Source organism: Spinacia oleracea, chromosome 3 (genome assembly GCF_020520425.1).
Source record: "Spinacia oleracea cultivar Varoflay chromosome 3, BTI_SOV_V1, whole genome shotgun sequence".
In the NCBI taxonomy this organism is placed as follows: Eukaryota; Viridiplantae; Streptophyta; class Magnoliopsida; order Caryophyllales; family Amaranthaceae; genus Spinacia; species Spinacia oleracea.
The window spans coordinates 99214988-99235954 of record NC_079489.1 but is presented as its reverse complement, the minus strand read 5'-3'; positions in this window follow the sequence as shown (position 1 = coordinate 99235954).

The following is a 20967-nucleotide window of genomic DNA, read 5'->3' as shown; positions in this document are numbered from 1 at the left end:
CAACATTTGCATTTGTTTTGGCTTTGATTTCCTTTGATTTCTTTGGGTTGCATGGGTTGACTTTTATGATTACACGGGTTGACCTTTATGTCTTGGAGATATGAAGGGGATGGTACGGTTTATTTTGTGGATTTCGAGAATTGGTTTTGATGTCACGATTCAAGACCGAGTGGGCCTTGCTATTGGGCCTAAAGTGGGCCGCTTCCTTATATTTTTTTTGATTTTATATTTGTGAATATGATTAGTGTTTGTTTAGTGTTGGAATAATATTTTAGGAGAAATCTTACGCCTTTATTAATTTGGAAAGTAAGGAAAACACACTGAAAATAAATTAATCAACATTCTAGGGGGTTCTTAGGACCATATCTGGGGCCTTATTCTTACTATCATCTAAAGAACTAATAGGCGTTTTGCTAAAGTGCTCTCTACGGTTCAAGCCTTGGGTTTAGTCTCATAGAACTTTGGTCCTTCGCCTGTACTCATTTTAAACTCTATTCCCTTTGCGTTGACCCACTGACATGTCTTCACCCATCCGTTCTCGGCCTCTTCTAGTGTTGATGTAGGAGTGATTAACCGAGTTGGATCGAAACTTTCATCTTGTAGAGCTAGGGTAGTCATCACAGTCTCGTCCTCCATAGGCTTCGATTCGTTAACCAATGTCCATAGAGCTTGGTTGTCCAATATTTCAGCGGTTTCAGTCTTGAGGTGGGGTGCCTCATCCAAAGTATGACAGTCATGGAAAATTTCGAATCCGGGCTTTAGCAGGCCATTCTGAACGAAGGGTTCAGGGAAGTCACAGCATGGGTGTTCTTCTCCTTCCCGGACAAACATACCGTTAAGGGTTCTTTAATATGGGGAAAGGAGGGTGGCTCGTTTTGTCTTGGCTGGCTTAAGGCGTAGCCTAGACAAGTGATCAGCAATATCTTCCTCCGTTGGTTCATAGCCTAGGCCAAAGGGAGTAGATTTGTTGGGTGGGGGATGGAACACGTAGTTCTTCTTCCTTATGCCTAATGGAGTTCCTGTGAAATAGCCCTGAGCTAGCAATATTTTAGGGATGACCCGGTCTAGAAATGCTAAATTATACTCCTCAATGAATTGGATGGCTTCATCCACTTGAAAACCGTAAAGGTCTTCCGCAGTGTCGGCCGTTCCAACCATAGTACAGCTGAGGTCGAGAGGAGGGGCGCGTATTTCCAGAATTACCCCGTTATGGTTAAATTTAACCATTTGATGCAGGGTGGAAGCCACACCTCTTAAGTCATGGAGCCAAGGGCGTCCTAAGAGGAGGTTGAAAGTGGGCTTGATGTCGATTATTTGAAACTCAGTGGTACGTGCCACGGGCCCGGTTTGTATTGTGAGGTTGATTTTTCCCAACACAGGCCTTCGAGAGTTATCATAAGCTCGTACTCCTTGCGTGGAGGTTTGGAAGTCATCGCTTCCTAGTCCCAAGCAATGGGCGGTTCGCAATGGGCAAACATTTACCGCTGAACCGTTATCTACGAGTGCTAGGAGGATTTTTTGTCCTTTGCATCCAACCACTAGGTAGAGGGCCTTGTTGTGGGCGCCTCCTTCTTTAGGTAAGTCTTTGTCAGTAAAAACTATTGCTTTTTCCTCAACATCTCTTGTGACGTGGTTAACCAACGAGTCAGGTGTGATGTCCGTAGGGACTGAGATGAGGTCAAGTGAGCGAATGCGTTTTTCACGATGTTCCTTTGAAGTGCACATGAGATCCCAGATGGTAATCTCGGCTTTATTTCTTTTTAGTTGCTCCATGAGAGGATTTTCGATGACTTCTGCGACGCTGGTGTGCCGCACGTTTTCAGGAGTCTATCTGACTGGGATGTTGTCCATAGGGGGTGGGCGAATATCCTGTTGGTATACCCTTCCGGACCGAGTGAGATTGTCAACTTCGGACTCTTGAGGGGTGGTGTCAGTGGGAGCATGCCCGGGCCAAGTTTCAGTAAAGAGGTCCGGGCCCGCCACTTGAGACAGGTATACATCTTCAGCATCATCATCCCACACGCCGCACACTTCTCTCTCGATTTGATCCATAGGGACCACGGTGAGTGGTGCACCTTGAGGCGTGATATACACCGTAGGGTCAAAGTCCTTATTTTCTGGTTGGTCGAGAGAGATGTGACAAGAACCGAGTGGGCTCTTATTGTTGTTGGGTTTGCCAACGTTAGGGAGAGGTATTATTTCATCCTCTATCATATCCTGGATTGTGTTTTTTAGATTCCAGCAGTTTTCAGTGTCATGCCCATTTCCTTGATGGAATTTGCAATAGGTGCCCTCGACCCAATATTTACTTGTGAATGAAGGGTCAGGTGTGGGGCCTATGGGCCTTAGCTTTCCTTGATTGGTTAGTCTTTGGAAGGCTTGTACCAGAGTTGACCCGAGTGGGGCAAACTTTCGATCTCGGGTCCACCTTCCAGGGCTCCTTCGGGTTGGGGTTTCCTCTAGGGCGTGGACCACTTGGGCTTGAGGCGTGTGGCCCCTGTTGTAGGTGTTACTTTTGTATGCAGGCTTGCTTTGTACTGTTTTTGCAAGGTCATCCTCAATCTTTATTCCTACATCATAAACCCTTTTGAAGGTATCAAGGCCCAAGTACCTAAGGTGTTGTTTGTAAGCTGGGTCTAGGTTGTCAATGAACTTTTGGACCAATTCTGTTTCAGGAGGCCTATTGATTAGTTGGGCCGCTTGGTCTCTCCATCTAGCAAAATAGGTCGTGAAACCTTCATTTTTCTTTTGGAAGAGTACTTCCAGCTCGCGCATGGTGACTTGCAAATCCATGTTCGACGAGTATTGCTTGACGAAGACATTGACAAAGTCCTCCCAAGTGGGGAAGAGCTTAGGGTCCTGGTGGTAATACCATTTGAGTGGCACAGGTTCCAAGGATAAAGGAAAGGCAGGCAAATACATGGACTTGTCCACGCCTTTCAAGTTCATGGCATTCACGAAGCTCAAGAGATGATCACGGGGATTTTCCGTGGCTTTGAACTTTGGTAAGTCAGATGAACTGAACTTTTTCGGTAGTTTGCCGGGAAAAGGTTTAGGATCGAGGGAGAAATACTTGCTCCCCATGGTTTGCTGCAGAACCATTTTTTTGATCTTCTTCTCGTTATCGAGGTCATTTTTGGCTTGCGCGGCTGCTAAGGATTCGTTTTCCATTCTTAGTTGGTTCATAAGTTGGGTCATTTGGACCATTTGGTCTCGTAATTCTTCCATGGACGTGTTTGAGGGTGCAAATCGAGGTTGGAGAAGTGGATATCCTTGAAAGGTGGGATGGCGGATGGAGCTTGGAGTTACTAGACCTTGTGTTGGTGATGTAGCTTCGAGACGTACTAACCTTTGATTTTCATATCGACACCAAGTGGCAGAACCAGCCCTATGCATAAGACAAGCTAAAGTTTAGGCCCAAAGTTAAGCATTACTCAGTCTATACTTCCGACTCTTTCTATTGGTTTTCTATTCTCACTTATGTTGGTACACTTTGGCTCTTCTTTTAGTCATTCTTTGGATTTTCGAAACATTTGCCCGTGTGACATTCAAAGTTATTTTAATTAGCATGCTCGGTTTTGGTGCCGAACATTGTCGTCATAGGAGGCCTAATAACGACACAAGGAGTTGTTTATTTTATAAGTCATTCTTAGAATCGAGTGCCTTTTTCATACGTCCTCGTAGCAAATTTGTTACGAATTTTTTATTGCTTCGTATATTTTATGCGCGGGCACCGAGGCTACTGTGCCTGACCAAAAGGCCAGGCAGCAACTTCAGCGCCCAGCAGGGGCGTAGAAAATAATTGGCGCCCAGCCAGGGGCGTTGAAAATGCGTCCCTGACTGGTACTCGTATTCTGTTCGTCTATCCTTTTTTTGTACGACTTAATTTTGCGTGCTTGCCTAATAACGTCCTTTACGCGTTGTGCAGCGTTGTGGGATCCGTTACAGGCCGTCCTAGGCGTCGCTTATTTTTGTGGCGATCGCCCGGGGTTGCGGAACACGTATTTTGGTATAACTCTTTGGCCAATCGGTGTTTATGAATGTTTGGGCAACTTTTAGGGTCGTTGGTTTTCTGGTATTATTTGTCACACACAATTTCAACACAATCACATAATTCGCTACACATAACTAGCATTACAACATGAAGCAAGAATAATATGTCACGTAGTTTATGATAGGCTTCTATGGGTAATATTTGCGCCGGCTTGGTACCTCTTCTATCGTAGATCCAACACATGCCCCGGTCGAGGTAGTGCATTCAACAGAAGAATTTCGTCCCAAGAGGCCAATCACGATGTAAGCCAAGGGGGCATGCACCAATGAGAGGGACCTAGTGGGCGAGCGATTGGGTTTGGGACAGGTGTACTACTAGCGAAAGTGCCGAGTGGACAACATTCGAAGCGTATGCACCCCCCGAGTGGCGATGGGTATCCTTAGTCCCAACCCCCGAGATGAAATACACAAGGGGAGCCAAGATTCGTTATGCGATTCAGTCCGTTCACATTAATATGCTGATTTTCAGGTCGTCCCAACTTGATAAGGAAATAAACGCGGAGTAGGACGGTTTCACCCTTCGGCTATTTTGATTACCTACGAGCACGAGTATTTCATTAACGTCCCCAGTGGAGTCGCCACTGTGAGGGGGTCGAAAAAGCACAAGGCTAATACATGACCTCGTCCCTCGTGGGCGTGACATCGTCAGATCAAGTGTAGTTAGATTTCCTGTGAGTTTACACCCAATCGACTAGTAATATAGGAGTCGCCATTTAGTTTTTACGACAATGAGAAAAACTGACAAAACCGGTTATCGTGACATAAAGGGAGTGCAATTATTTTTGACCACGACGGCCATAGGTTCCCTTGTGATCCCTGGTGTGGGGATCGCTCAACGTACACCCGCAGGGCAGAGATTGAGAGTTCGGGGGACTGTAATGAAGGAAATAATGCCCTTGGTCCAAGTATGCATTCTATGTTAAGTCTAATAAATGCGGTTCAGTATTAATTAACAAGTTAATAATTCAGTGAGATCAAGTGAGCTGAATGCCTAGCTAGAGGCCGCTTCAGTTCAAGTGGAATTAATGATATTAATCCACAGCTTACTCTTGACTGAACCCGTAGGGTCACACAAATAGTACGTAAACGGATCAAGTATTTAATGGCATTAAATACTCCAAACTATGGATATTCGGAATCGACGGATCTTGGTTTCAGTGGGAGCTGAGATCGTCACAGGCAAGAAATGAATACTCCGAAAACGATGATATTGCCGGAAACGGAAATATGGATCGTATCGGAAATATAAATATTATCCAAGTCGTAGATGTTGCCGGAAACGGAAACATGGTACGTATCGGAAAATATTATCGGAAATAGAAATATTGCCGGAATCGGAAATATTGCCGGAAACGGAAATATTGTCTGAATCGAAAATATTATCGGAATCGGAAAATAATTCCAGAAACGGAAATATTAAATATTTGTTCGAAACGGAAATTAATTCCGGAATCGGAAATGTTAAATATTGTTCGTATCGGAAATGAATTCCGGAATCGGAAATTTAATCGGAAGCGTATCGTACGAATAAGCATCGGACGAGGCCTGCCGGACGAGGGCCCAGCACGAAGCCAGGCCATCGCCCAGCAAGCCAAGCGCGCCACACGAACAGCCAAGGCCACGCCAGGCCCAGCGCAAGGCCAGGCCCAGCAGGCCGTGGCAGCGCGCACAGCGCGCGCAGCGCGTGCAGCTGCGAGCAGTGGGCTGCGAGCATTGCTGCAGCTCGCGTGGGCTTGTTGCTCGCGTGGGCCGTGCGGCCGTGTGGGCTGTGCGCGGGCATGGCCTGCACGCTTGCGGGTCATGCTTGCGTAAGTGTTTGTGTTCGCATACGAAACCTAAAACGTGCAGAGTTCGTTTAATGATTAAATTCCTAATTCTATTTGATAAATTAATTAAATAAGAGTTTTATTATAATTCTAATTTAATTAATTCGTATCCTAATAGGATTCCAATTCTCTTTCCATACCCCTATAAATATGTGGCATGGGTTCACAATTTAGAACGAGTTATTCAAGTATTCAAAGTGAGTTTTTGAGAGAAAAATCCAGTCACACATCTTGCTCAAAAGTGCCGAAAATTTATAGTACCTTAGGGGCGATTCTAGTTGGTCAATCTTAAGGCGGATCCGGACGTGCTATGGACTATCTACGGAGGGACGACACTTGGAGTCCTAAAGACTTGTTCTTGTTCGGTTCGGGCGCAGCTAGGGAAGGCACGCAACAAAGAGTATGCATCTAAATTATGCTATATGATTATGTGTAAATAATATGTATTCCTGGCTTAATGGTTGTTTCCACATGATTTATGAATTGTCATATGTATCATAACCTAACATGTAACTACCGAGAGGAGTGCTCATCGATAACTCCAGAGGCAGGTTATCCTTACTAGCTCAGCATAAATAATTGAAGGGACATGCGTTAAACTATTAAACTATTCTGAATTGATTTTAGCAATATGCAACACATAGCACTAAATCCATCGTGATTATCTTATTTAGATTGATTTAAGGTACCTAGCATGATAATTCAATTGTCCAAGGTATTATCTTATTAGGCGTGATAGATCAATCAAGTTAATAGTTTGACAATTTTATAAAAGGGTGACGAAAGCGATTAAATCATATGAGGGACACATTACAACGCACCCTTGAGAGGTGCGTTACGGTTCTCAGAAAACTAACCACTTGGCTTTGCTATTTCTCCTTTTATTTAACGAATCTCGGGTTTCTAAGCAGTGTTCCTGTATTTAGGCTTAATTCATCAGCTACAAGGGGCAGGATGCGTTCTGTTCGACTTTTGGGTCGATTGCGACAGAACGCCAGATCAATTTCGCAGCGTGAGGCTAGGCTTAAGGCTAGAGTCAATACTCAGGTTATGGAATTGTGTGTTGTGTGTCCTTTTCACGTCGGTTTTGAGACTGTATTTATAGGGAAAGAGTTTGTGAAAAGATAGATTTTTAGAATACGAATCCAAAAAGAATTCGGAGACGACACGGCCCCAGGAATTTTCAGCGCCCAGGGCTGGGCGCCGAAGATTTCGGCGCCCAGATCCAGGCGTTGAAAATGGGATCTGGGCCGAGTTCTTTGTCAGATTTGGACTCTTAGAACGCGGAGCTTTTGAGACTTATCCGAGTCTTTTAGTGCGTATTAACTTTATGACGGAATGCGTCTGGGCCCGTTACGAACTCTAGGTTCGTTAGGATTTTAATTAATACGTAACTCTTACTTTCGAACTATACCAGGAATAGAATTCCTTTTGCAAATTCTATCTCTTTTAGGATTTATGTTGGAGTGCAACACCTAATTCTGACAGGTTTCTATTTTTTATGACTTTGCCACTTTTAACAACTACCTTTTACGGCAGTTACTATCTTTAGCAAGTTTCCATAAATACCAGTTTTGGCTGAAATGAAAAGGGTGATTGAGATTCGTTATTTTATAGGAGATGCGTTGCCAAGTGGAGATTTATGTTCTCATCATCGAACCTTCCCTTTCGGGAATGGGGACAAAAGTAGGTGTCTACACCTACGTGTCCCGTTAGGGAATCAGGCCGGACGTAGTTCTGACTACCTTACAAGACCTGAATTTGGATTTTTGAACTTGAAAATGGAACTTAGACATAGAACTTCTTGAGTTGATCGAGGTTGGTAAGAGATCTGAATTCTGTTCCATCGATGTCTGTTAGTTCGACTGCTCCCCCTGAGAGGATCTTCTTGACAATGTATGGGCCTGCCCAGTTCGGTTTGAATTTTCCCCTTGGGTACATGGTGCTTTTGCGAAGGGCTTTCAGGACAAGCTCGCCTTCCTTGATGTTTCGGGTTCTGACCGTTTTGTTGAAATGTCTGGCCACTCGGCGCTGATAGACTTGTACATGGTGAGCGGCTTGAAGCCGTCGCTCATTCAGCATGACTAGCTCGTCATATCTTGCTTGTACCCACGCAGCTTCTGGGATTTTTCTTTCGAGTACTATCCTTAGAGAAGGTATTTCTAGCTCGATAGGTTGTACTGCTTCCATTCCATAGACCAATGAGAACATAGTTGCACCAGTTGAAGTGCGAATTGAAGTTCGATATCCCCACAATGCGAAATGCAGCTTTTGGGGCCAGTCCTTATAATTGGGAGTCATTTTCATGATGATGGTCTTGACATTCTTGTTGGCTGCTTCGACTGTCCCATAAGTTTGTGGGCGATAAGGTGAAGAGCGATGATGTTGAATCTTGTACTCGATGAATAGATCTTCACACTCTCCTTGAAAATGGGTTCCCTGGTCACTGATGAACTCGTGAGGAACGCCATATCTGCATATGATGTTTTCTTGTATGAAGTGGGCCACTTGCTTGGAACCCAATATTTTGAATGATCTGGCCTCGTACCATTTGGTGAAATAGTCGATGGCGACCAGTATGAACTCATGACCCCCGGTGCCTGTTCGAGTGACTTTGCCGATGACGTCGATACCCCAGGCTGAGAATGGCCACGGTGATGATTGAGAGTATAGTAATGATGGAGGAATGTGCTTCAGATTCGCACACTTCTGACATGTAGGACACTTCTTGACAAAGAAGTAGCAGTCCCGTTCGAGGGTAGTCCAATAGCATCGTGCCCTAATGATCTTGAGGGCTAGCATCTTCCCATTCATGTGGGTGACACAAACTCCTGCATGTATGTTTTCCATGACTCTTTGAGCTTCGTGCTTGTCAACACATCAGAGGTTAGGACCGCTAAGGGACCTTTTGTATAGAATGCCGCCTTCTACGACGAAATTGGTTGATTATAGTCGCAGAGCCCTTTGATTCTTGCTTGAAAAGTGTGGGGAATACTCTGAATTTTGTAGATACCTTTGGATGTCTGTAAACCAAGGCTCATCTTCGTCTTGCTCGACGTTGTCAATAGCATGGACATATGCTGCTTCTTGACGGGTTTCAATTGTAAGTGGCATTTCAGCCATGCTGCTTGGACTGTTGATCATTGAGGCCAGTTTTTCCAGTGCATCGGCGAATTGATTCTCCTCTCTTGGGAGGTATGTATAGCGAAGCTCTTCTATTTGTTCAGACAGCTGTTCGAGATAGGACTGGTATGGAGCTAAGCTCTCGCTTCTTACTTTCCATTTGCCGGAAATTTGATTGATGATTAGGAAGAAATCCCCGTACACTCGAAGTTTCTGGACTCCCAGTGCTAAGGCGGCTTCCAGGCCCATGATGCATGCTTCATATTCTGCCGCATTGTTTGTGACGTTGAATTGTAGTTTTGCTGATATCGGAATGTGCGTGCCGTCTGGGGCTACTAGAATTACTCCAACACCACATCCGTTCTGATTGGAAGCACCGTCAAAATGCATTGACCAACTGTCATCACTGGTCATTAAGATTTTCTCGTCGGGTAAGTCGTAATCTTCCTCTTCTGCCTCGACAGGACAGTCGGCTAGGAAATCTGAGACTGCTGAACCCTTGATAGACTTCTGTGGAATGTATTCGAGTTCGAATTCTGCTAGCATGACCAACCATCTGGACAACCGTCCGTTGAGTGCTGGTTTCTCGAATAGATACTTGAGAGGATCCGCTTTGCTGATCACATGTATTGTATGGGAGAGCATGTAGTGCCGTAGTTTCTTTGTGGCCCAAACCAAGGCGATGCTGAGTTTCTAGAGCTGAGTGTATTTGGTTTCGTACTCGATCAACTTTTTGCTTATGTTTTATACGACGTTCTCCTTGCCTTCAATTTCCTGGGCGAGCATAGCCCCCACTGCTGAATCTGTTGTTGCGAGGTAGAGCCTGAGGGGAATCCCTGACATTGCTGGTTTTAGTACTGGTGGGTTGGAAAGGTAGCTCTTGATTGTTTCGAATGCATGCTGACAGTCGTCATCCCACACCTTGGGCTCGCTTTTTCGGAGTTTTCGGAATACTGGTTCACAGATCATTGTGAGTCTTGAAATGAACCTGCTGATATATTGTAGTCTGCCGAGAAAACCCCGAATTTCTTTTTAATTCGTTGGTGTTTGCATCTCGAGAATTGCTTTGATTTTCGAAGGATCAGCCTCTATGCCTCGAGAGCTGATAACATATCTGAGTAACTTGCCTGACGTTACCCCGAATGCGCACTTTTGAGGATTGAGCCTCATGTTGTATTGTCTGAGCCTGTTGAAAAACTTTCGAAGTACTGAGGTATGCTCGTGCCGTTCTTTGGATTTGACAATCATGTCGTCAACATATACCTCAATTTCCCTGTGAATCATATCGCTCATGATAGCTGTGGTTGTTCTTTGATAAGTTGCTCCTGCGTTCTTTAGTCCGAACGGCATAACTGTATAGCAATATGTGCCCCACTGAGTGATGAAGGTTGTTTTATCCATGTCTTCCTCTGCCATGGGAATCTGATTGTAGCCTGCATACCCGTCCATAAAAGAGAGTAAGGCATGATTTGCGGTGTTGTCGACCAAGATGTCGATGTGAGGCAATGGAAAACCGTCTTTAGGGCTGGCCCTGTTAAGATCTCTGTAGTCCACACACATTCGTACTTTGTCGTCTTTCTTTGGAACTGGGACGACATTTGCGATCCATTCTGGATATTTTGCTTCTCGAATAAACTCGGCCTCTAACTGCTTGGAGACCTCTTCTTGAATTTTGAGGGAAACATCCGGTTTCATGCGACGGAGTTTCTGCTTGATGGGCTTTGAACCTGGAATAAGGGGAATTGTATGCTGACCGATGCTTGGATCAACCCCTGGCATATCATGATAGGACCATGCGAAGAAGTCTACATACTCTGAAAGTAGCTTGATAAGATCGTCCCGCTCTGCTTAAGAAAGAGTTAAACCAATCTGAACTAGTTTTGAATCACCGTTATTAGAAAGGTTGATTTTTTCTGTTTCCTCAATTATGGGCGTCCTGTTTTCATGATTTTTGATAGCTTTTAGAAATTCAAAGTCAGTTTCTTGTGAAGCAAAGTTGTGTGGATTAGGATTTGATTTTGAATTAGGACTAGAAGAGTAAGTAGAAATTGAAGTGTTATTGAAATCAGCAATCATTACATCGACTGTTTTGACTTGACGCTCGGCCTTTAGAGGCTCTTGATTGATGCAAGACTCTAGTTCTAGACACTTAGACTCATTGCTAGACTCAGATCCAGACTCATCCTCTGACTCGGACTCGCTCATCATAGATCCTTCGCCCACAGTAATCTTGAACATTTTGCCATTTGGAGCAGTTATCTTGAGATACTTTCTTCAGCCATTGACCATCTCCTCGCTTGGAGTAATTAGTTTAGATGGGTCGAAATCTTCGATTTGAGTGATCATTTGAACCATGGCGTCTTCGGAAATGATTGGGGTTATCTCCTGGCCAAACAATAGACTGAAAGCTGATGAGTCAAGGCATTTAGGGGAGGCCTTGTCTTGTATTGGAGGAGCATCCTCTAGAAAATGACAGTCTTGAAAGATCTCGAATCCGGGGTAAAGGACCCCCTTTGAAAAGTCATAGAAAGGTTCTGGGAAGTCAAAGTATAATTCATCCTCTCCTTCTTTCACGAATTGCCCATTGAGTGTGAGTTGATGAGGAGGTATCTTGAATTGATCATTGCCAGCTCGACGGGCCCTTAGCTTAGCCTTTTGCTGCTTGTCATCGAACTTAGTCGGCTTGTATCCCAGTCCGCAACAGTTAGTCTGACCTTGGGCCTTGAAAGGAGATTCGGTGGGCGGTGGCAGAGTAGTGCCCAAGAAGCGCCCACGCTTGATCATCATGCGCCTTGCCATGGGATTCATTCTGGATTCGATAGCTCCAACTTCATCACTGAATCCCAAAAGGTCTTCGTCGTTGTCATCATGTTCGATCAATATCAGAGCCTTGTCGGCTATTTTGGTCCTTGGATGGGACGCATGCAGGGTAACGACATTTCCTTGGACCTCCATTCGAACTTTCTGGTGGAGTGAGGATGGCACTGCTTTGAGGTCATGGATCCAAGGTCTTCCCAATAGGCGATTGAAACTTGCTTTGATGTTGAGCACTTGAAAGCTCACTTTCCGCTCGATTGGCCCTGTGCGGAGTAGCAGAGGGAGGGTTCCCATTGCTTCTCGACGAGTGTTGTCATAGGCACGAACACCTTGGGAGGAACTAGAAAAGTCACTAGGGGTGAAACCCAGATTTTTGGCAGTGCGGAGAGGACACACATTGATGGCCGATCCATTGTCCACTAGAGTCATGGGGATGATCTTGTCTTTGTATTCAACAGTCAGATAGAGAGCCTTGTGATGGCCTGCCCCCTCAGGTGGGAGGTCTGCGTTAGTAAAGGTAATTCCTTCTTCCAGATTTCTAAGCAACCCGATTAATTCGTCAGGAGTGACTTCTGGGGTGACAGTCAGTTTGACCAGAGCATTGATAAGAGCAGTGCGGTGCTCCACAGAGGAGGCCATGAGTTGCCAAATATTAACCTCTGCCTTAGTGCGCTTCAATTGCTTGATTAGAGGGTTCTCCTCGGTGGGTAGAGGAACATTAGCTGCCGGTACCGTTCTGTTGGCTGGCTCTTGAATTCGACCAGACCTAGTCATGACCTGAACACTGTTTTCTGCCTTGGGGTCCAAGTACCAGTCGGCGCTCATGATTTCTCGGCATTCATCATCAGAGATGTTTTCAATAGGAGGGTCCTGATATGTGTCTTCATCATCGCTGGCCCAGATCCCGCAAATGTCTCCTTGAGGTAACCCAGATTCCGAGTTTTCACTTGGCTGCACAAGGTGTGGCACAGGCCTTTGGTTGTAAAATATTACCTCTACCTCGAATGGGCCCACAACATGGAAAAGAGTTTCTTGATTGTCCTCGAGAGCCCTTATGCGAGCCTCCGCTTCCTCAACACGTTCATAGAGCTCTGCTACAGCTGCGGCTAGTGAAGTCATCTTGAATAGGATTTTGAGAGGAGGTGTCTGAGCACCTAGTTAGGACATGATTTTGAACTTTAGAACTTGAACTTCCCGACACATGACATGATATGCATGCAATGAATGAGACCTAGACTTGACTCTAAGCGTCACTCCGAAGATTCGGGATTTTGGATTTTGTACTTGTATTCGGGATTTTCAACCCGTTGGAAATGTTTGAGAGGAGCGTTCATTATTTTGTGAAATTTGGCTCTTGTACTAGAACTTGGAAAAGGAATATTCCGACCTATTGGAAATTGGATTTATTTGAAGGGGATTTCAACCCGCTCGAGAATTTGGAAATTGGACTTGTACTAGGAAATCGAATTTTGTATTATTTAAAGGGAATTTCAACCCGTCAATATTTCAGGGGGATTTCAACCCATTGGACTTGGAGTATTTGAAGGGAATTTCAACCCGCTTGAGAATTGGAATTTGTATTATTTCAGGGGAGTTTCAACCCGTTGGAAGATTGGACTTGTATTATTTTAGCGGAGTTTCAACCCGTAAAATTTGAACTTGTATTATTTCAGGGGATTTTCAACCCGTTGGAAATATTTGGAATGGGGTTTGTATTATTTTAGGGGATTTTTAACCCGTCAATATCTTAGGGGAATCTCAACCCATTTGAAATTGGAGTATTTGAAGGGAATTTCAACCCATTGGAATTTGTATTATTTCAGGGGATTTTCAACCCGTAGATGGAATCTTGAACTTGTATTATTTCTGGGGAGTTTCAACCCGTGGATTTGAACTTGTATTATTTCAGGGGATTTTCAACCCGTTGGAATTTGAACTTGACTCGAAGTTTGAATTTTGAAATGGAAAAGGACGCATTTTGTATGTAGAACATGAAGCTTCGTATTTGGAAAATCCGGCATTATGTCGCCGTGGATTTGAGACATTGAATTTGGGAACTTGAAAGTTCAGCATTATGCCGCCATGGACTTGGAGTGTAGGATTTGAGATTTGAAGGTTTGGAATTTTGAACTTTGATCTTGAGGTTTGAAATATGGAATGGAAAATCGGCATTACGACGGCATGGATTTGGAACTTGAAGTTTTGAGCATAGGACTTGAAATTCGAAAGATTGACATAGAATTTGAGGTTTTAAAGTTGGAGTTGAAAAGTTGGCATTATGCCGGTATGGACTTTGGCATTTGAACTTTGAGGTTTTGAGACTTGAAATTGGCGACTTGACTTGAATGTTTGAAATGGAAAATCCGGCATGACGCCGTTGGATTTGTGGTTTTTGACTTTGAAGTTTGAAATTTGGACTAGAAAATTCGGCATTAAGGCGTCGTTGGGTTGCATTTTAAAATTGAAGTTTTGGACTAGAAAGTTTGAATTTGAACTTGAAGCTTGAAGGCTAGGAAATCCGGCATTATGACGCCGTTGGGTTGAATTTGACTCGAAAATCAAAACTTGAGTTTGTAAAATCCGGCATTATGGCGCCGTTGGATTTGGACTTGAAAATTGAGGTTTTGGATTAGAAGATTTGAACTTGAACTCGAAACTTGAATTTTGGACTGGGAAATCCGGCATTATGACGCCGTTGGATTTGAACTTTGACTTGGAAGAAGTAGGTTTTGAAGTAGGAAATCCGGAATTATGGCGCCGTTGGATTGCATTTTGAACTTGAAAATTGGAATTTTGGACTCGAAAATCCGGCATTATGACGCCGTTGGATTGAACTTTGAATTTGGAACTTGGAATTTGGATTCGAAAATCCGGCATTATGACACCGTTGGATTGAATTTTGAATTTGGAACTTGGAATTTAGACTCGAAAATCCGGCATTATGACGCCGTTGGATTGAATTTTGAATTTGGAACTTGGAATTTGGACTCGAAAATCCGGCATTATGACGCCGTTGGATTGAACTTGAATTTGGCATTTGTGCGTGAGGCGTGTTTAAGGGTTTTGAATCAAATGGAGTGACACTCCTAAAGACCCTAAAATCGGAGATTTAGATGCATGAGGTTTGAATGATGCTCCTAGGGGTTTGGTTTCCTAGTTGGAGGCTAATTGGTTTTGGCAAGCTATAACTCGAGGTTAGCCATTCACGCGTGCAAAGACGCCCACACAATGCACAAGTAGCACGTTGTCACACTAATCATGAATATGAATGCGACATGCAAAGTTCTCAACGTATGGTCGGTCTAAGTTTTTGTATGATGCAAGTGGTCGGCTTTGGGTGTCAAAAGGTACTTGGCTAAGAGACGGATCCGGCGACAAGCTTTCACATCCGCCTAAGGGAAGTGTGTGTCGGCAGACGGCCTCCATACTTGACATAGGGAATGTCAAGCAAATGCCAAGTTTCGGTAGGCGCCGAAATGGTCACACACTTTGGTGGGGAACCGTATGGAGAGTCACCATTTCATTGACCCCGGGGCTAGCCCGAATGTAGAACACATCCGTTTGGGCAAAGGTAGAAATTCATTTTGCACAATATGGTTTTCGAAAAATGCATGAAATCCCTAGAAATTGAAATTGAAATTGAAATCGTACTTGAATTTGTATTTGTAAAGCCGGTTTTCGGCACTCGTTCACGAGGCTTGGGAGCGTCCTTCCAGATGCAAAAATAGACTAACTCCCAACACGAAAAGTTGAGCAAAAGTGGGCGACTAGCCACTGTGAGCCACTGTCCTGGATGCAGGCAGTGGCGTTGGGCGCAGGGGCTGCGCCTGGCGCCAATGCTGGCATCCAGTATTCGGCAGATCAATGGCTGGTTGCTCGAAATGTGCTCGGATTTTTGAATTTGAAACTAGAAATTCCCCAGCAGAGTCGCCAGAATTGTAGGGGTTTTTTTTGTTCATCCCGTTTCCTACAAGGGGGGGGGGGGTGTTGGCCGGCTCGTTTAGAGAACCGTTTGAATTTTTGCACCTCGAAGGAGTCGCCACCAAACTTTATTTTAGGTCTTGTTTGGAAAGACCGCAAATGACTCTGTTTTTGTATAAGCCCTTGAATTCTTGAAACGGATGTGTGAGATCCGGGCTCGGGAACGAAAATTCTTATTCGGCGAGCTTTAGAAATATTCAAGTACGTTGGCACAACATTAGTTCGAAAATAAACCCTAAGATTAGACTATGTGGGTTTGAGATTTAGAGCAAAATAGAATTTCTAATTGTACGGTGGTCACTTTTCTTTAATGATTGATTTAAGGAACCTAAGGCCGGTTTTTCCAAAAATATCTTCGTTAAGCGTGATGTAACCTTTGTATTTTGTTGTATTTAGCATGTTGGTGATGAAAGCGATAAAGCACATAAAGCAACATCACAATATTAAATAAAGTGCGGAATTAGTAAATACAAGACCCCCTAGAAAAGGACTAGGGAGTAGGTCCATATTGCCTAGAAATAGACTAGGCAAGTAAAGGTGCGGAATTGAAAGTGCGGAATTGAAATTGCGGTATTGAAATTGCGATATTGAAGTGCAATATTGAAAGTGCGATATTGAAAGGTGCGATATTGAAATTGCAATATTGAAAGATGCATAATTGAAATTTGTACTTGGGCACATGAGATTCGAACGCCAAGCGGCTCCTTAAAAATAAGTGCGCCCAACACGAATTCAAAGCCAAAAATCTCAACTTGGGAGAGGTTGCTCAACCCAAATATCCTAGATTTTGCATATTAAACTTGAAATTGAAAGCTTGAATATTGAAATGTTTGAAATTGAAATGATTGAAATTTGAACTTGAAATTATTGAAATTTGAACTTGAAATGATCCTAGTTCAGGGAAATGACTATGAATAACCCTAAACAAGATCTTTGAAAATTGAAGACTTGAATTTGTATATTGAAAATGGAGTTTTGAATCTCAAAGACTAAACCTTCAAATGATAAAAGGTGTTTATCTTTGATTACCCCGCATGTTTGATGATGATTCTAGCCCAAGAGATAATTGTAAACAACTTGGACATCCTTGAATCTTGAAGATTGTATTTTGTATTTTGAAAAAGTTTGTATTTTTGGAAAACATGTGTGATTGTTGCAAGTGGTGTTTTTTATTGATTAAAAAACACCAACTTGCTAATCATTTGGAAATCAAAGCAACATAGTAGATTAGAATGGGATTCGGATTTACCTAGTTATATTTAGGCAAGAGCTCCCAATCGCTTTTTTGATTTTAGGAATTTTGTATGTGTTTTTGAGGAGTTTTGTGTTGAATTTTGAGACGTAATGTCGAAATTACGACGTTGTATTGTTGTGCTCCCCCTTTTTTCGCTGGAAATGAGGGGTATTTATAGGAGGGAATGGTGCAAAACGCCAGCACACGCCAGCGCCTGGCGCCAGGCCACCGCTGCACGCTGTTGACGTGGCCTGAATGCCGCCAAAACAAGGATGGGGAATCGTCCTTGTTTTGTCTTGTAGCGTTGTACCCGTTGTACGAATAGTAATAGGTTTGGTGTTTTGTATTTTCTTGGAGGTTAAGGCATTGTTTAGCATCTAAAAACAAGCCTTTCTCGGGTTTTTGAATTCCGGTTGTACGGGACAGGGCCGGGCCCGGGCATTCTCGGTTTTGTGGGTCGGCGCCCGAATTTGACATGCCTTATATGATTTTGAGTGGAAAAGGCCTACTAAAACCAATGGGATGGTCTACTAGTTGAGATTGTACTTGCATTTTGAAATTGGATTTGGAAAGTTGTATTTTGTACCGAGTTCCGGGAGGGGAACGGTCACGGGGGTTGGATTTTGGACCTTGGATTTTGGAAGTGTTCTTAGCAATTGGGATTTCCTCCTGGAGTTACTCCAATCACCTAACAAGGATAATGGTATCGTCATCATCCCAAAGGGGAGACACAAATTAGGTGTCTACAGTTATGCACACCTATGGGTCATTTGGGTCGATATAGGTCATTTATGGACAAAAATGGCATTTTCGATCCCAACTACAAACAAATGAACCTAAGGACACTTTCTAAATCTTTTTTATGTTTCATATGCTTAGTTAGAGGTTACTAAGATTCATTTCAAGTTCTTTATGCACACAAAAGGCTCATTTGGGACGATATAGGTCATATTTGTCCCAAAATGGCATTTTCGATTCCAAATATCAACAAATGAACCTAAGGAAACTTTCTAAATCTCTTTTATGTTTGATATGATAAGTTAGAGGTTACTAAGATTCATTTAAAGTTCTTTATGCACATCTAAAACTCATTTGGCCCGATATAGGTCATATTAAGCCAAAAATGGCATTTTTGATCCCAAATATTAACAAATGAATCTAAGGACACTTTCTAAACCTTTTTTATGTTTCATATGCTTAGTTAGAGGTTACTAAGATTCATTTCAATTTCTTTATGCACATCTAAGGCTCATTTTGCTCGATATAGGTACATATTTCCTATAACGCCCAAAACGAGCCTTAGATGTGCATAAATTGACCAAAGTAAATGAGAATGAGGATTAGCAACCTAATACTTAGTGTATTAAACATTAAAAGGGTTTAGAATTCCTATTTTGGTTCATTAGTTGAGAGTTGGGAGCGAAAACAACTATTTTAGCCAAAATATGACATATATGATCAAACTAGCCTTAAATGTGAATAAAATTGACCAACGTGGATGAGAATAAGAATTGACAACCTAATACTAAGTGTATTAAACATGGAAAGGGTTTAGAATTCCTATTTTGGTTCATTAGTTGAGAGTTGGGAGCGAAAACGGCTATTTTAGTCAGAATACTAAGTTTTTACTTGTTTGGGTGAAAATCTATTTCTAATACAGTGAAATTGTAACTATTCAGAAACAGAACCTGTTGGAGCTAATGAGTATGTGCAACTAGCTTGATAATTCAGTTATTAGCATAATACTCCGTAATAAGAAGAAAAAAATAGCTAGTTAAGGTACAATAGTTCAAGCTTTATAACTAAAGCAGATTAGATAGAGGAAATGTATGGTAAATATTACTGGCAGTTTATTGTAGTTTGTTCTGTATTTTTTGCCTGATTACAAGTCCTTAAAATAATAAAGTAGATATACACGTCAACATATTTCGTGCTTAAGTATGCAATGGATATCTTACCCCGAGCTTTGCCAAGTAAACTCCTATTGCTAGAGCACCAGATGAGGTAGTCTCCTCATCTAGGTAGTGTGTATAGGGTAGTTGTTGAGGAGAAAAGGTGCTAGCATTCCTTCACTTTAATCCACTAAAACAGATGGAACAACAAATGAATACAACGGGAATTGAAAGTACACTAAGTAGTGAGAAAAATAACTGTACATAACAGAACAGAATAGATCTGCATAAAACAGAATTGATCTGCACAAAACGGATCTCACAAAACTAATCAGCATAGAACAGAATTGGCCTGATATGAACAGAACAGAACTGGCCTGATATGAACAGAACATAACTGTACAAAACAGCAACTACACAAAACATAACAGATCTGCATCGAATAGAACAACAGCTTATTCAGACTTTTTCAGCAGTTCATTCAGCAGCTGCGTATACAACGACACCTTATACATTAGCAGCTCATTCAGCTTATACAGAAGCAGCTGGTTATGAAATATTGATTCAGGTATTCACAACAACAAAGAGGCAGAAATAGCAGAATGCAGGGCAGTGTACAGGAGAGGAACAGAGCAGTGTACAACAGAGGGAAGGGCAATGTGCAAGTGTGTAGTAGTATTTGAATTTAAAAGAACTAACAAAAATTCAAACCAACATGAAACATGTTACCATCCAAATTAGAGGTAACCAGTTTGCATCAAAAGCCATAGAAACTAGAGTTAATCCACTCTTCCAAAGTAAACAAGAGGAAACGAGATCCGTAGAAAGGTACTTAAGATATATTAGTGTTACTAATATCTAAGGCATCCATACAACAATTTAAATACCATTTTATTATCAAGCACATAAAACAAACAATTATTAATCAATTTGCACAAACTATATGACTAGAACAGAGCCAGCAGAAGCTCGAAGGTGTTTGTTATGGGGCTATGGTAGATGGGGTACCTTCTGTTGTTGTTGTCCAAGAGTGAAATTACTAATATCTAGTACGTAGATGGTCCAAAATATCCAAATCAAGGATACTGCAGGCCCAAGATCATGCTCCATAACACGTGGGGACACCTGGGACTCTAGTAACTAAGTTGGAGTTATTCTCTCTCCTCTAACATAAAAAAACTGATCATGAGTAGAAGTCGTGGAAGACCTGCAAGTAGAAAACTACTTGTGACATCAAGAGATTTATAGTTTCATGTTGTACATAGTATTATTTAGAATAAATTATTAGGTGAGAGAATATGCTCAAGACTTCCTGTACAACATCGTGAGCTTCATATTAGTTCAAAACCGTAAGGGGTATTTATAATGAAAATTTCAATTACCATTTTCCACTCTGGATCAATACTCATTGCAACATTAATAAAATCTTTGTCCAGAAAGGGAACACGTGCTTCAACACCCCAAGCCGATGTTGAGTTATTGGCCCTCAGGTCATCATACATATGAAGAGCTTTGATCTGAAGAACACCAACACTAGGTCAAGGACAAAATCAAAATGTTGACTTAAACAAAACATAACAAGGTCCTTACAAAAATGATTCACACCGACCGAATACCTTTTTGCATGTTTCCTCATGAAGTTCCTTCTTATTAGGTGCCTTGTGGATATACAAGTAACCACCAAAAAATTTATCAGTTCCTTCACCAGAGAGAACCATCTTAACTCCAAGAGACTTGATTTTGCGAGACATCAGAAACATAGGGGTGCTTGCTCTGATAGTTGTAACATTGTAGGTTTCAATATGATATCCTCTCTGAATCAAGTGATTTTGTGTGAGGAAACTACCTGAACAGTGAAAGTAAGCTCATGATGACGAGTTCCAAGATAATCAACAACTTCTCTTGTAGCTGTGAGATCTGGAGAACCCTGAGCAGTAAAGATGAATTTAGTTCCAAGATTCCAGATTGACTGGAACAAAGGTCAACTTAAGTTCCACATCAGAGAATCTAAAAAGACCATTGAGCAATGCACTGCATGTAT